This window comes from Lasioglossum baleicum, chromosome 10, assembly GCF_051020765.1.
Source record: "Lasioglossum baleicum chromosome 10, iyLasBale1, whole genome shotgun sequence".
Classification (NCBI taxonomy): Eukaryota; Metazoa; Arthropoda; class Insecta; order Hymenoptera; family Halictidae; genus Lasioglossum; species Lasioglossum baleicum.
The window spans coordinates 1,463,232-1,477,489 of NC_134938.1; positions in this window are offsets into that span (position 1 = coordinate 1,463,232).

The following is a 14,258-nucleotide window of genomic DNA, read 5'->3' on the forward strand; positions in this document are numbered from 1 at the left end:
GGCAAGGTAAAGAGCAACCAAATTATGTGATGTGAGCTGTAACAATTTTTATAGTTTGTAATCTAATTTGTTTAATGGTCTGTAAGAGTCCCGAATTTTCTCAGAAAGCAATCTGCCAGATAACACGATTCTTTTAGCAATTTAATAAACGTGATTTAAAGCTTTCATAGTTTTTGTAGTAGAATTTGTTTAATGGCCTGTAAGAGTCCGAAATTTTCTCAGACAGCAAATTAGACGAATAACACAATTTTTTAAATTTGGCACAAATAAATGATGCGATACTCGCTTTAAGATTAATGTAGTGAACGGTTAGACAGTGCACTCGGATAAAAATGTGAGCTGGCCGAGCCGCGTTCTTTGTCCTTTAAACACAGTCCCAGCGAGATGGATAAAAGTGCACGCGTTTCAGAGCGCATTAAACGTGGAAATCCCGCGGAAAATTAATTGTGAATGACAAACTTTAGCCCTTTGCTCGCGTATGAAAACTGTGGAGCACCGCTCGAAGTTATTACACAACACGAAACAATCTCCACATTACCGAATGTCCCCGTATTTAATGAATCGCGAAAAATTCAGGTCAGTTGTTGAATGTCCCATTTCTCATGGAAATCATTTTTCTACCGAAACAATTGCTTTAATCATATCCTACGTATTAAAACAGCCCCTCATCCTAAGTACATATTAAACTCCAGTGTGGACGCAGCTTAATATCACACGTCTAAGAATCTTCCTAAAAATATTTTATCCAGCCTAAAGAGAACAATTCCCCGAGCAACAAACGGCGCGATGACGCGTCGGGCGGGGGCATGGAACAGCTTTAAAGAATTCGCCTGATTATGCGCACGCCATCTTAGCATAAACTGCGGCTGGTTCTGGACAGGCACTTTCTCCGTGTGTAAAATATTTTCCAATACCCGGCGGGCCCGGTAAAAACCGAATCCAGGAAGTTGACAAAGTTATTGGCAAATAATGACCCAATTTTCCATGGGTTAGGAGAGATGGGGGTTTCGCGCGTGGAGAGAGCACTCTCCGACTGGGATGCGAGAACGCAGATATTGTGAAGAGCCTGTTGGAAGTCGGTCCACGTGTGTATGTGTGTACGCGCACTTGGTACCTCGGTGTAAACTCTGTTGAACTCTCGTGCTTTCTGCGAGACTGCTCGTCGCAGGATACGGCGTGCGGGTGCGGGTGCGGTACATGCCGAAGACGCATTAATATTAATGTACCGGGATTTACTGCGACACGGGTTGCTCGAGCCTCATGGGTAGGATGTATGTTTACAAATACGTTTCTCAATGTACCCCTGCCCCAACGACGCGACGGTTTGCCGGGACTCTCTCTCTCTCTCTCTCTCCTCCCCCCTTCCTCTCTTTCCCTGCGTCGCTCCATAATCTAGGCGCGTTCTTCCTTACCGGAAGTAGCAAGTAACGTTGGCAAACTTGGACTCCCTACATCTTGCCTGCGAGTTCCTCCGAGGGGGCTTCCGCTCGCGGTATTCTCGCCGCAGAAATGGTTACGCTGAAGTGTGTCAACGCATATCTCACCTTTTCTGCCGCGAAGTGTATACCTCCCGTCGAAAAGTCCGTGTACATTCTCCCCTCTCTCTCTCTGTTCAGCTTCAGAAAATGCTGAAGAATTAGTACAGAAGTGTCCTACCATCAACAGACAGTGTCCTCTTGTCGCAAATCAATCCCTTTTCACGATTTCCTGGCAGCCCCGCTCGAATCTTCATCACCGTGTTGCATTGGTCAGACTAATTCGGTGGTAGCTGTTTCGGATCCAATTATTTATTTATGAAACCTTTACCATCCCATTCCTGACTCTTTTCCCGATAAAATGATACCCGACACGACCCAATTCGGACTGTGTTCACCCGTTTAAATCCTCGATTAATCTGCGACCTCGATTATCCGAACTAGAGGACGTTTTCCAAAGCGATTTTAGAATGTGTTCCAGCAGGAATTTTTCGACGTTCGAGGGCGCAAATTAGAGCTGAAAGATGGCGCTTTCTGATAGGGTTCAGAACGAAATTCCAAATTAAAAATCCCGAACGTATATTTTGGAATATATTCTAAGAACAATTAGAAGAGTAATAGTCTCGCTTATTCAATCGTTCGCTGAAACATGTCTCACCCGACTATATGTATCAAGAAACACTTGCCCGCGGCTCCGCGGACTCCGTCACATAAAATAACCATATTTTTCGACACATAAAACCGCGATATTTCTCTGTCGCTCGATGGAAGCATGTACTTCCCGTGGCCGACACGCGGGGATTCCCCTGACTCCGGAAAATAATGATCACGTCCGATGGCGTGTAGGTGGACCTTGCCCTGGCCCCGCGATGCTTCAGATTTTTATGTCTTGCCTTTCTCCGGCAATCCCTTGCGGATCCTGTTTTCAGTGGATCCTCTCGGCTACACGGTGATGTAAGGACATCACGATAATAGAAACTTATCACGCGGAAAAAAAAGGAGAAACGGGACCGTATACTTTATTACGTTTCCGCGAGAAGAAGAAAGTCGTCCTTCCGGACGGTAATGGACGGAATTTCTCACGAGCTGTTAGGAGAAGACAGTCCTCTTGCAACATTGAAAATTCTGCATTTTTTCGCTCAAGGTCACGCGAAGGTCACGGCACTTCGCGTCAGCCATTACCTGCGTAATGATAAAAATATGTACAGCCGTTTCAAAAGACATCCACGGCCTTGGAAAGGCGAACAGACTGCCAATGAAAGCCTCGAAAGGTTTCCTCCGGTGAAACACGGAAAAAGAGAGTCGAAACTGTCGAAAGACACTCGACGAATATCGACATCTCCATAGAATCCTGTTCCGTCGCGAGGAGAATCCTTGAAGAACCTCTTCAGGCTGAATAGAGGAAGGTTTTCGCTATGTGCGGATGTCGGTAGGAGTAAAACATGAACATTCCACCGGCAACATATTTTACGCGGAGCAATCTTTGGCTGGCAAACCCGAGACTCGAGCATAAACGTTAATTTGACGGGGCATGGCAGTGCGTCGGACGTATCAATCTCCAGCGAGCAGTGTACTCCGGATGTCAGCCTGATTTCTGGCATTTAGGCTAGGTTCTAGAGGGCGGTAGTTCGAAAGAGGGTGCAGCCGGGATTTCCCATAGTCCCTAACTAATCCAAACATTCCTCGAGACGTTCAGGGTTGCTGATGGTAGATCGTGATAACATCCCGCTCGTAGACCTTGGAATTCCGCTTCCAGTGATTTCTCGGATCCTGAAGAAAGCACACCATCGCGTATGCTCGTTCTCGCGATTTGGTTAGGCGTCTTAATAACGTGCTACCCTAAGCAGATACTCTGGGATACTATGTTCTACCTGTATTTCCTGTGCAAAGCAGCTCTCGTTGGATCTCGAGCCGGCGCGGCACCGTCGATCGACTGTATCACAGGAATCTTCGCAGCTGACTTTCCAGCCAGTTATCAAGGCACAGAGGACGCCAAAGCGTCTTTGCCACCGCCCGCCGCCGCGTGTTGATTTATCTATTTCGCAGTTTAAACAGCGAGCAACTCTTTGAGCCGGCGCGGTAAAAGACGCGAGCAAATTCGAAGAGACAGTGTCTTATTGACGCAGCGGAAGCGTCTTCGATCGGACTAATGTTACTAGCCACCTGCTTCTGGCCGTTGCACTTTCGTCGTTCGAGTTTATTTTTAATAAGCAGACGTCTGCGAAACACGTCTGCCCGATATTTGTTGAAAATCTTCCCCCAGAACCGTCTGGGGTTCACTTTCAGCGGTCCGGAGGCTCGAGTGACAGTGCAACATCATGCAATTTTTGACGTAACTATTTTCAACTTGATTATTTTTTCGTGACACTTCAATCGATGTATTCCTGATATTTTTACGATTAAGAAGAGCTCAAGCACGATACGATTCACATCGGTTTCGGTGCTGCAATGCACGATTTAGCGGGACCTCGATTATCCGAACTGGAGGACATTTCTTGAGACGATTTTTGAATGTGTTCCGGTAGGAATTTTTCGACGTTCAAAGGCTTAAATTGAAGCTGCAGGATGGCGCTATCATCCCAATAAAACATTACTAAAATTTGATTGTTAAACGGTTGATATTTGTTGATGGGATTTGTTCACGGGGTGACAAGTAGCCTGAACAGTACGTCCTAGAAAAATAATTCGAGCTTGTTGTCGAAGAGCGCAGTAACAGAAATGTATTTCTATAATTTCGAACGGCTCTACACTCGGATTACCCCTGACGGCCGAACGACTCAGCCAATTTCGTTTAAATTTGGTACGTGACTTTCCGCGAAGCCACTCATAAGGTTTCCTGAAAATTTTATCAAAGGCCGAAGTGGCGAAGGCAGCTCTCGAGTACCGTTGGAGCGAGGAAGCGGAAAAAGTTAATCGATTAAATATAAATTCGTGGGGGCAATCAAAGTATCGCACTCTCCGGCTCATGCGGGAGAGAGAGGGAGAGAGAGGGAGAGAGAGATTTTCAATTTTCGCGGGGAGGAAAATCGTCGGGAGTAATACGAAAGTTTAATGAAATAGTTTCGCGGGTATATTAAATTCGAAAGAGCCGCGCGTGTGCCGACGATTATTAACGTTTGTCCTACTGTGTCCGATGCGACTTGACAAACTCATTGTCCCTTGTACCTCGATCAGAAGCATGCCCTGATAATTAACTGATACGTTAATTGCGCGATAGAAGTGGACAGAAATTCTCCGTTTTTGCAAACAATAAATTGTGGAAGTTCATTATGAAGTCCTCGCAGTCCTCGAAGATAATGTGAACTGCGGATTTTCATGCAAAATTTAATTTTTAAACAGAAACAAATTTTTGGTGGCCACTCTTCGAGCCCTAGACAACAATTTATTTCATATATTAAGTTCTGTTTCTTTAGGAAATCAATATACACATCTTACGACGTGCTTCACGACGTTGTTGGTTACGTGCTGAAAAATTGAGTTTTGGTATAATCAGCAATTCATTTCATATATAAAATTCTGTTTCTTTAAAAAATCAATAATCGTAGTACAATCGGGCAGGTTGTGATTCTACATGCAAAAATAAACACCAAAAAAAGGAACAACATTTTTTCGTTTTCGAGAAACTCGAGTTTAAAGTTCCGGCAGGTTCGCGTGCTTTAGTATATGCAGAAAGTAGAATTAGTTGATCATGATCAGACGCGTCAGACGATTCCTATGCAGTCGCACGTCTATTCGCAGCATTTTCAAACTCGATTTTCTCGAAAAGGAGCTGCCAAACGAAAAATTGTTATCAACGATCGAACCGTTGTGCCGAAAACATTTTAAAATTTATTAACAGCAAATACGATCGATAGAAGAAACATATTTTCTACTAGATTACATCTGGATAGAACGGATAGAAGGGCACAAATTTTGAGTCCGGTAAAGTAAAGTTTACCCATACAATTTTTCATAATATACCTATAACACATTTTTCATAAAATATAAAAAATCAATGAAAATGTCCGGTGCGATAGTATTCGCAAGTGAAGTGAGCACAAGTCAGGTTCCTCGGCCGATCACTGTTAATGAACATTTTCCAGTCGGTTTCGACAAACGTTTCATTCGAGTTTCTGGCGAGACACACGTGGCCTGACATCGGAATTTTACAATTGATAGCGGAAAGTAATTTCGCCGGTGGAAAAGCAAAGCAATAATGGGCGAGGTGGATGGGTGAAAGGGGGTGACATTTAATCGCGAGCGGAACGATGGGCGCAAGTCATCGTTGCCGACTGTTCATTGAAATCCATTCGGGGAAACGTTCCGCAGCCGCCGGCCTGCTATTTGTTCAATTGCGAATATACAAACAAATTTCGTATAAACTTCGGGTGTGCATCGGTGGCGGGGGCAAGCGCTCGGCCCGGCCCGTGGCGGCCGCCGTTGTCGAGTTTCGGGGTATAATCGTAGTTACGAGCACGGAGAGTTAATACAAACATATGCAGACGGCGGAATTGCACGCGAAGCTCGAGTGCAACCGGTGCAGTGTGCTGACGCACCTTTGATTCATGCTCTCGCTTTTACGATCGCGAAACCGCCGGCCTCGGAAAAACCGATAAGGGAAAATCAACTCTCTGTTAAAAAGGAGTTACAATGATTGTTCGAAACGCCCGCGCTCGTGGCCGCATTAGGCATTCTGCCGCGGAACTTTGCGAAATCGGATTAATTTCGTTCCTCTATTGCAGCAAATGCTTCTGGATTTATTTATTAAACAGTCTTATTGTTGGGTAAACTTTACTTTACCGCACTCAAAATGTGTGCCTTTCTCCTACAAATTATGATGTATTTGGTGTGTAACCCAGCAGATTTGTACCCGGGGCTGGTGTAGATCAAAGTTTCGATCCTGTAGGATCAATGGTTCAGAAGTTATGCTTGCTGAAAGTTGTGCATTTGTATTTGGCCCGAAAGAGTGGAAAAAAATTCGATTTCTAAATTTTTGCGTATTGCATAAAATTTTTGTTGTTCGTTGTAGTTAAAGGTCTGAAGAATAAGGCTGCAATATTATTTTTTCTATTTGTACACCCGTGAAGTAGTAAACTTCATCGAAAGTCGAGAGATTTTAAGGCGCGCTTGGCGTTCATAAACAGTCTCTAAGACAGCGTCTGTTCATTGGCGATTTTCAAGTGTTTGAAGGAAAATTCTGTAAATTCTTGTATTACAAAAGTTGTTCAGGTAGGTATACAGAGCACTTACGCATAGATTTTATTTTGTTATCATCTAAAGTAGTATAGTTATTAATATTTGAATTTTACCAATCATTCTGTAAGCTTTTTAAAAATTACAAAACATTATTGACAATTTTGTTATAGTATTGCGCGAGATTGCGTGCTCTTTTTGGTGTCATTACATTCGGTAAAGATTCGTGATTATAAGCCAAGAAAGTTTAAATCCGAATATGTCCGAATTCATATTTTATAGCCTATTTAGTATTAAGCGTTTAACAGCGTTTCGCGTACGCCTGCATGTTCGGCTACGCTTGGCCTGAAATGAAGAAGAAATATTATCCGAGGTAGAAATTTCTGATATGTTTTCGGATGAAAATTAATGGTAATAATTTTTAAATGTTCTTATAATATATACCGGGTGAGTCATTCAAAGTGAAACAGACGTATATCTTCGAAATTAAGCATTTTGGTTAAAAAATGTTTCAGACAAAAGTTGTATGGTTTCGAGGGGGCCATAAAATGGCGTCATTGATTTGACCTTGGATAGTCGTTTGAAAATCACGCGAAGGTCATCTTCAATTTCTTAAATAGAAAACCCTATTTTTTATTGCATATTCTTGTAGCTTGTTTTCGGAGCTTAACAAAAAGCTATAATAAAATATGTTTTTCTTAAATACTTTTCAAGTTATAATAGTGCAAATATTCCACTATCGCCTCGCTTTTTCAGGGGTTCTCGATAATCTGAGAAAAAAATGTTTCGAACAAAAGAGGAACAGTATTCAGTCGTCTACAAATTTCATGATATAAAAGTTAAAAAAATATTTTCTTTTCAAAAAATTTAGGTAAATTTGATTTTTTAAATAATAAAATGTATTTTGGATTTCATAATGTTGTAGCTGATCTTAAGACGAATCCAACACGGTATATAATATTATAACCTCAAGTCTATAAATAACACTAAAATAGTTTTTTCCACTTTTTCAGGCGAAAACCCCACTATGCGCTGCTTACAGTGATGTACCTCCCCACTCCTAGACTCCTCAAGCTCCTCCCACAATCCGGAGGAAGGGTGGGGAGGATCTAGGAGTGGAGGGAGGCTGTTAAGCCTGTTACGTTACCAGATAAGATCAAACGCTTTCATAGAAACACAGTCTCCTACCCCTTAACTGCGCTAATTGTTACCCAACTTATCGCTCGCGAGGTGAATGCATAAAATCCGCTGGTCGCTACAAGCTAAATGAATAAGTATTCACGATATAATAGCTGCGAACCACTTCTCGCGAACGAAACCCCGCGATCCATCATACTTTCAACTTCTTCCCCGAGTTTTTTTTCCCGCTCGAGCCCATAACTTCCATTCACAGCTCGAAAGCTTCGTAAAATACAGAGAACAAAAGGGGTCTAGTCCGGCATGAATCGGAACCCGTTCGAGCGTGCTTATCACTTACAAAATGATACACGCCCCTCCCGGGTATAATGAGATTCAGAAGTGGACATGTAATACGTAATAAAGTGCGCGCGCTCTACGCAACACAAAAGAGCGTAGCCAGTGAAGAGACGACGGGTGAAGAGGGGGACCTCTCCGGCTTCACTATAATCCGACATAGTATCGGGAAATCCAGGGACTAACCTCCGACAAGCTTATCCCGCCTCGTTAGCGCGAAAATCCACGAATAATTTTTCTTCACCGCCATGCAGATTCGTTATCCCGTTCGGACGGCGCGCGGCGCTCCCGCAATTAAAGTAAAAGCGAGGCGGATTAACGAGGCCGATTAGATCGCGACGATTTACGTCGATCGTAAGGCGAACGATGACAGTACATTCTCGTACCCTTCACAATGGTTCTCGAGAAATTCACGATTTTCAACCATCTGAAATTTTGCAAAAAACGAGGCTGCTCTTTACTTTACCGGACTCAAAATTTGTGCCTTGTTGTTACCCAACAATCGCACGGAAACAAACTAAAATTCATCTACGATTTCTTTTGGCCGAGTTATCGATTTTTTAGTGGGACAATGTACCACGAAGTTTTTGGTAACTTGAGGTACACCGATGACCAAAACTTGGTCCTCGTTTTTGTACCGTAAAACGGGTTAAAAAAATCGTACGACATTTTTGAAGGTCTCGTTGCAAAGAGGAAGGTTTAATCTTCAAATCCCTGGTGGATTATTGACGAAAAAAATTTGTTTAATGTTTCGCGGCGAGGTTACAAGAACTACACGATCTTGGAAACAGCACGGACCCTTTTAGAAAAATTTGTAAGAAAAATTTGCAAACTAGCGGATTCATTTTTCTTAAGACCTGCGCGTTTAATGTCAGTCTGCGAGGTTATAGAATCACTGACAGCGCCTTATAATAAAGGGCAGGGCGCACCGACATTAAACGCGAAAATAAAAATCGCGACCCCGGTCGAGGGTGGTCGACGTTATTGAGGATCGGCGATAACCTTTATCACCTGCCTCTGGCGTTTGGCAGAAGGTTGTACTACGAAACGATGTCTAAAATCAATAACCTGGCTAATACTAAGCACCGAATCCCCTGATGTGATTACGCTACATCCAATTTCGAGCCGGTTGCACGATAGTAAAGTATAAAGGCTTCTCTTTGGACGATTTGCCAGTGATCAGCCCAAAGGATTGCACGGCAACCATCGAATGGACAATGAAAATCGATTATTACACTGTACATTGCACACGACCCCTGAAAAATATAATACTTCCTGCAGAATCTTGTGAAGAGAACCTTTCAAAATAAATTAATCATGCACTCGTTTGGAATTTAAAAATTCTGGATGCTGAATCCTACTTTTATCATGATGGAACATTCGGTAATGGAGGTTCATTTGTGAATAAATGTGTAAATAAATAAAGAAATTGTTGGCTCGTTTGGAAAGGAATTATAAAGATTCGGGACGCTGAATCCCATTTGTATTAATTCTTCAGAATTGTTCGGGCTCATTTGTGACTTTTTTCTTTTTAAGCATTTCAGATCTCGTGGAGTAGTTGTATAAATAAATAAATAAATTGTTGGCTCGTTTGGAATCCCGTTTTTATTAATTTTTTAGAAATCTTCAAGAATAAAATGTGGAACATTTGATAATGGAGGTTTATTTGTCAATCGTGGAAGCAGGGCGAAAACACTGCAACCCGATCCCCGCGTTTCGCGATTGTTACGAGCATAATGCGGCCAAATAGTTCCGGGTGCCGACAGCAGAGTGTCGCGTCAGAGAAACAGGAACTCGCACTTCGTTTTCGCTCGGGCCTGTGTGTGTCCTAGCTGTCCTCGACAAAGCTGACTGTTGTCTCTGACACGGATAAAGGGTACAGTAACGCGTTTGAAATCTTCGTGAAACGTTATTTCGAATATTTTGTTTGCGGCGAGGCGAATGTCACAGTCGCCACCCGGAAAAATGTATTACGGCCGTCCCTTTGAGCCGAGCCGACCATTTTCCTCGCGAAACACATACTGGGAATGCTTTTATTATCACGGACGAGATATAGGAGTGGACCAATCGGGCTTCCTGTCTCTCGATCTAAAACATCTCGATCTCTAGGTCCACGTGAACAGTAAAATCTTGGTCTAAGAAAAATCCTCGCGTCCGTGCGGTTTCCTAGATCGTATAGTTCTCAAAACCAGAATATGCTTTACAAAAGAATATGTAACTCCTGCAATTTTGATTATTTTGACTTGAAAAAGATCACACGTGTAGCTCAAATATCGGTAAACATGTGTGAAAAATTCCAATACAAGAGGTTCAACAGTCTAAAAAAAAAAAATTCTTAAAGATAGGTAAAAATGGCATTCGAAAGCAGAATAGCCCACTAAAACACACTCCATATAAAAATATCTAACTCGTGTAATTGTTGTTATTTTGACTTGAAGAAAATCATACGCGTGCTCGATATACCTGTGAATAGGTGTGCAAAATCCCAATGCAAGGGGTTCGATAGTTTCTCTGGAAAAAATATTTGAAGACGGACGGAGTAGAGAAATTTAAATTCATCGTGCAGTACCCCTTTAAACGGGCGAGATCGATACGTAAACGCGGCGATGAACAAGCGAAGGGGTTAAAGAGTAAACTGGAGCCGCGAAATGAGTGGCATACACCTTGAAAAGGTGTCTGGAGGACGGAGAATCTCGAGACACCCCGTGAATCGTATCTCGCCCTGCTCGAATGGATGAAAATCCACGTCCGCAGTCGCGTCTGCACACACCCGGCCTTTCTATCGAGTCTGATCTGTAGCTTTAGACGGCTTTTCAACTTGTTTTTCCAACGGTGGACGTGCGAAACGTGCTGGATAACATTTATTCAATAGCCTAATCCCGAACCGCGTTTCTCGTTGAACGTTATCGGTGAAACTATTCCACATATTCCAGCTTGAATTATCGACCTTGTTTTATTAACACCAGAACCGGCAGAGATGCCGGAATATTTATTTAAATAACAGACATAATTATCGAGTCTATCATTCAACCCACCAAATCGAAACAACCGAATGACAATTTTGTAATTATTCAAGAACATTTATGTTTGGAGTGGATGTTCGTTTTTCTTAGATCGTACCGTTGCCGTATAATTTGAATAATAGACATAATTATCGAGACTATAATTGAACAACCAAATCGAAACAACCGAATGACAATTTTGTAATTAGTCAAGAACGTTTGTGTTTGGAGAGGATTTTCTTCGATCATACAGTTGCCGTATAATTAATTAGGATGCAACAATGGATAACATTGAAGACTATCCGGGATTTTTGTAATTTCCATAATCACATCAGTATGAAAATCAAGATGGAGGGGCACACACGCGACGCACGGTTTAAAATCAGAAATTCATTCAAATTCGTAATGAAACATGCCCCGGCATTCGACCGGTTTTCCGAAATTAGATGTGATTCCGGCAAATTTTACGGTTTACTACAATATTTAATTAAAACTGATTAAACAATGCGCAGCGGTTTCATTTTCCATTGTCTGTTCATGGAATCCGGCGGGCGAGCAACATTTTCCAAACAAATTTCAATTAAAATGCGTTCTCGGTGTACTGGAAAGTCCGTCGCACATATGTGTGTGTGTATATATAAAACAATATTGCACATACACATGTATACAATATAGATAGACGTGTACACGTTGAAATGTTTTGAAACATAACCGCCACTCACTTTATTAAAAGCTTTTGAGTTTGAGTTAGCGTACGCGCGCGCAGATAAATCTTGACTCATTAAGTGATAAAATGCTCGCTGCGCGATATCAATTTTGGTGAACGTTGTAAATTTCATTCGTAATGGGGTTAACACGGTACTACTAAATTAAACGTTAATTGTAATTTGTCGTTACCGGAGTATTTTTACATGAGTTGCACACACTTGGATATGTTATTAGTTATTCCGGAATCAGTGACGCACGAACTGCTCTGAAAGCAATTTTAGCAATGGTCTCGTTCGATGGTCATTATTTCCTGGTTCCTGAAATTGTTAATACAAATTCTAGTACGCTGGTATGATCGATTCTATTCGATCAAATCAATCCATACAAGAGACCTTACTAAACAAAAAATATTTTCTTGTAGGCTATGGATGCGTCTATACGATCTAAGAAAATTCATCTCGATATCGTTGAATTTTTTCTTAAAAAAAATAATAAAAATTGCCCAATGCTGCACAGGAGTCCCACTGGAAAAAATGAGAATTTGCAGAAGAATTAACAACTGTGCCTGTCTAATAAATGATCAAATACAAATTAGAAAATATTTTCTCACAGATTAAGAATGCCCCTATCCGATCCAAGAAAATTCGTTTCGATATCGTTGATACTTCTCCTAAGAAAAATTGATAAAAATTGTCTAATGATGCAGGGAGTCCCCCTGGTAAAAATTAGAATTTACAGAAAAAATCCAAGGTTAACACAATTGTCCTCTGTCCAATAAATAAATGAACGAATACAAATTAAAAAATATTTTCTCGCAGATTGAAAATGCCCCTATCCAGTCCAAGAAAATTCGTTTCGATATCGTAGCAGTTTTTCCGAAAAAAAATTAATAAAAATTCCCTAATGTTGTAGGGAGTCCCACTGGGAAAAATCGCGAATTTGCAGAAAAATCGCGACGTTATCAGCGATTATCGATCAGTTTGAATCCCGATGGGCGGGTAGATATTTCTGGAGTTCCAGCTGGGTCTCCCACAATTAATCGGGAACAAAATCGTCGGCGTACTTGCATGCTCTTCAGGGAACGGGCAGCTTTCAGTGTCAGCGCACCTAGTTTCTGGTTGGTGGCTCGTTCTTCAGCACCGAAATACCGCTCGCGTCACCGTGCATTGTTCGCCGGACTTCTGGACCGACGCATAATTTACTGCATTTGCTCGCCGACCTCACCTTTTACCTCTGAGATTCTTCAGGGCGTTAAGGGTTCCGTTACTAAACAGTTTCGCCAATACAATTCCTCTCTTTAATGATGTTAGACTAGGTAGAAAGTGATTTCTGTCTTCGCACTGTCAGGTTTCAGTCATAATTAGACTGTGGAGTTTAATCATTCATTAAGAGATTGAATTAGATTGTGCATAATTCAAGCTCATTAAAATGATTGAAGGGACGATATAGAAAAAAAATAATACGAAAATCGCGCGCGTTTTGACATCCTGAAATAAAATAGAATTTCGTAAAAATTTGAATAAAATGAAATATCAAAAGCATAATTAAATAGGGCGTAATTAACAAGCTTTAAAATGACAAATAACACATTAAATTAAGGTACATATTTATTGGTATAAAATTGCAATTAAAACAAAGTAACAAACCTAATAGAAAGGCTGTTCCCATGAAAAATAGGATTTCATTCCATTCCACTTTCTTGAAATTCGCCTATAAAAATTGTAAATTGCATAAACATCCGCAAATTTTCAAAAAATGCTGTAATATAAAATGTGGTAGGATTTAGTACGATTTTAGATCTAGAAAGGCCCTTCCCATAAAAATGGGATTTTATTCCATTCCACGTTCTTGAAATTCGTCTATAAAATTTTGGAAATTGCATAAACATCCGCAGTCTAATAACAAATAGACGATTGCAAGGAGCGAAACGTTCGTTTTCGCAATTACGAATACGTCGGCCCGTACTTTGATCGTCGCATCCCTTTGACTCAAACAGCGTCGCTACAAAGTGGACTTCCGATAATGCGTGTGCCGGAATCTTTCGAAATCCGGGGGCGGGAGAAAGAGAGGCGGAGACAGCCAGCTCCGGCAAAGGCAAAGCCAGAAAACCCGTTTTCGGGATTTAGCCTGCAAAAGTGTAACCGCCCCGTTCCAATCTTCGCATACCGGATGCTTAATCAGCTGCCTACAGTTTTTCCATTAACGGTGCAACCTTGCTCCAAAAGGAAATCGACAGATAAGACAACTGCAAATTCATTAAACGTTCCGGAATTGGCATAGAATCCTCGTGGAATTCGATCGGGAATAAATTCGAAAAATACTGGTGAGCTTCAATCTGTCTGAAGTTGGTTATTGACTTTTTCAGGAAGCATAAATAAAACTTTCGGAATTAAAACACTATTTGCATATCAAACAATCGACTATCATT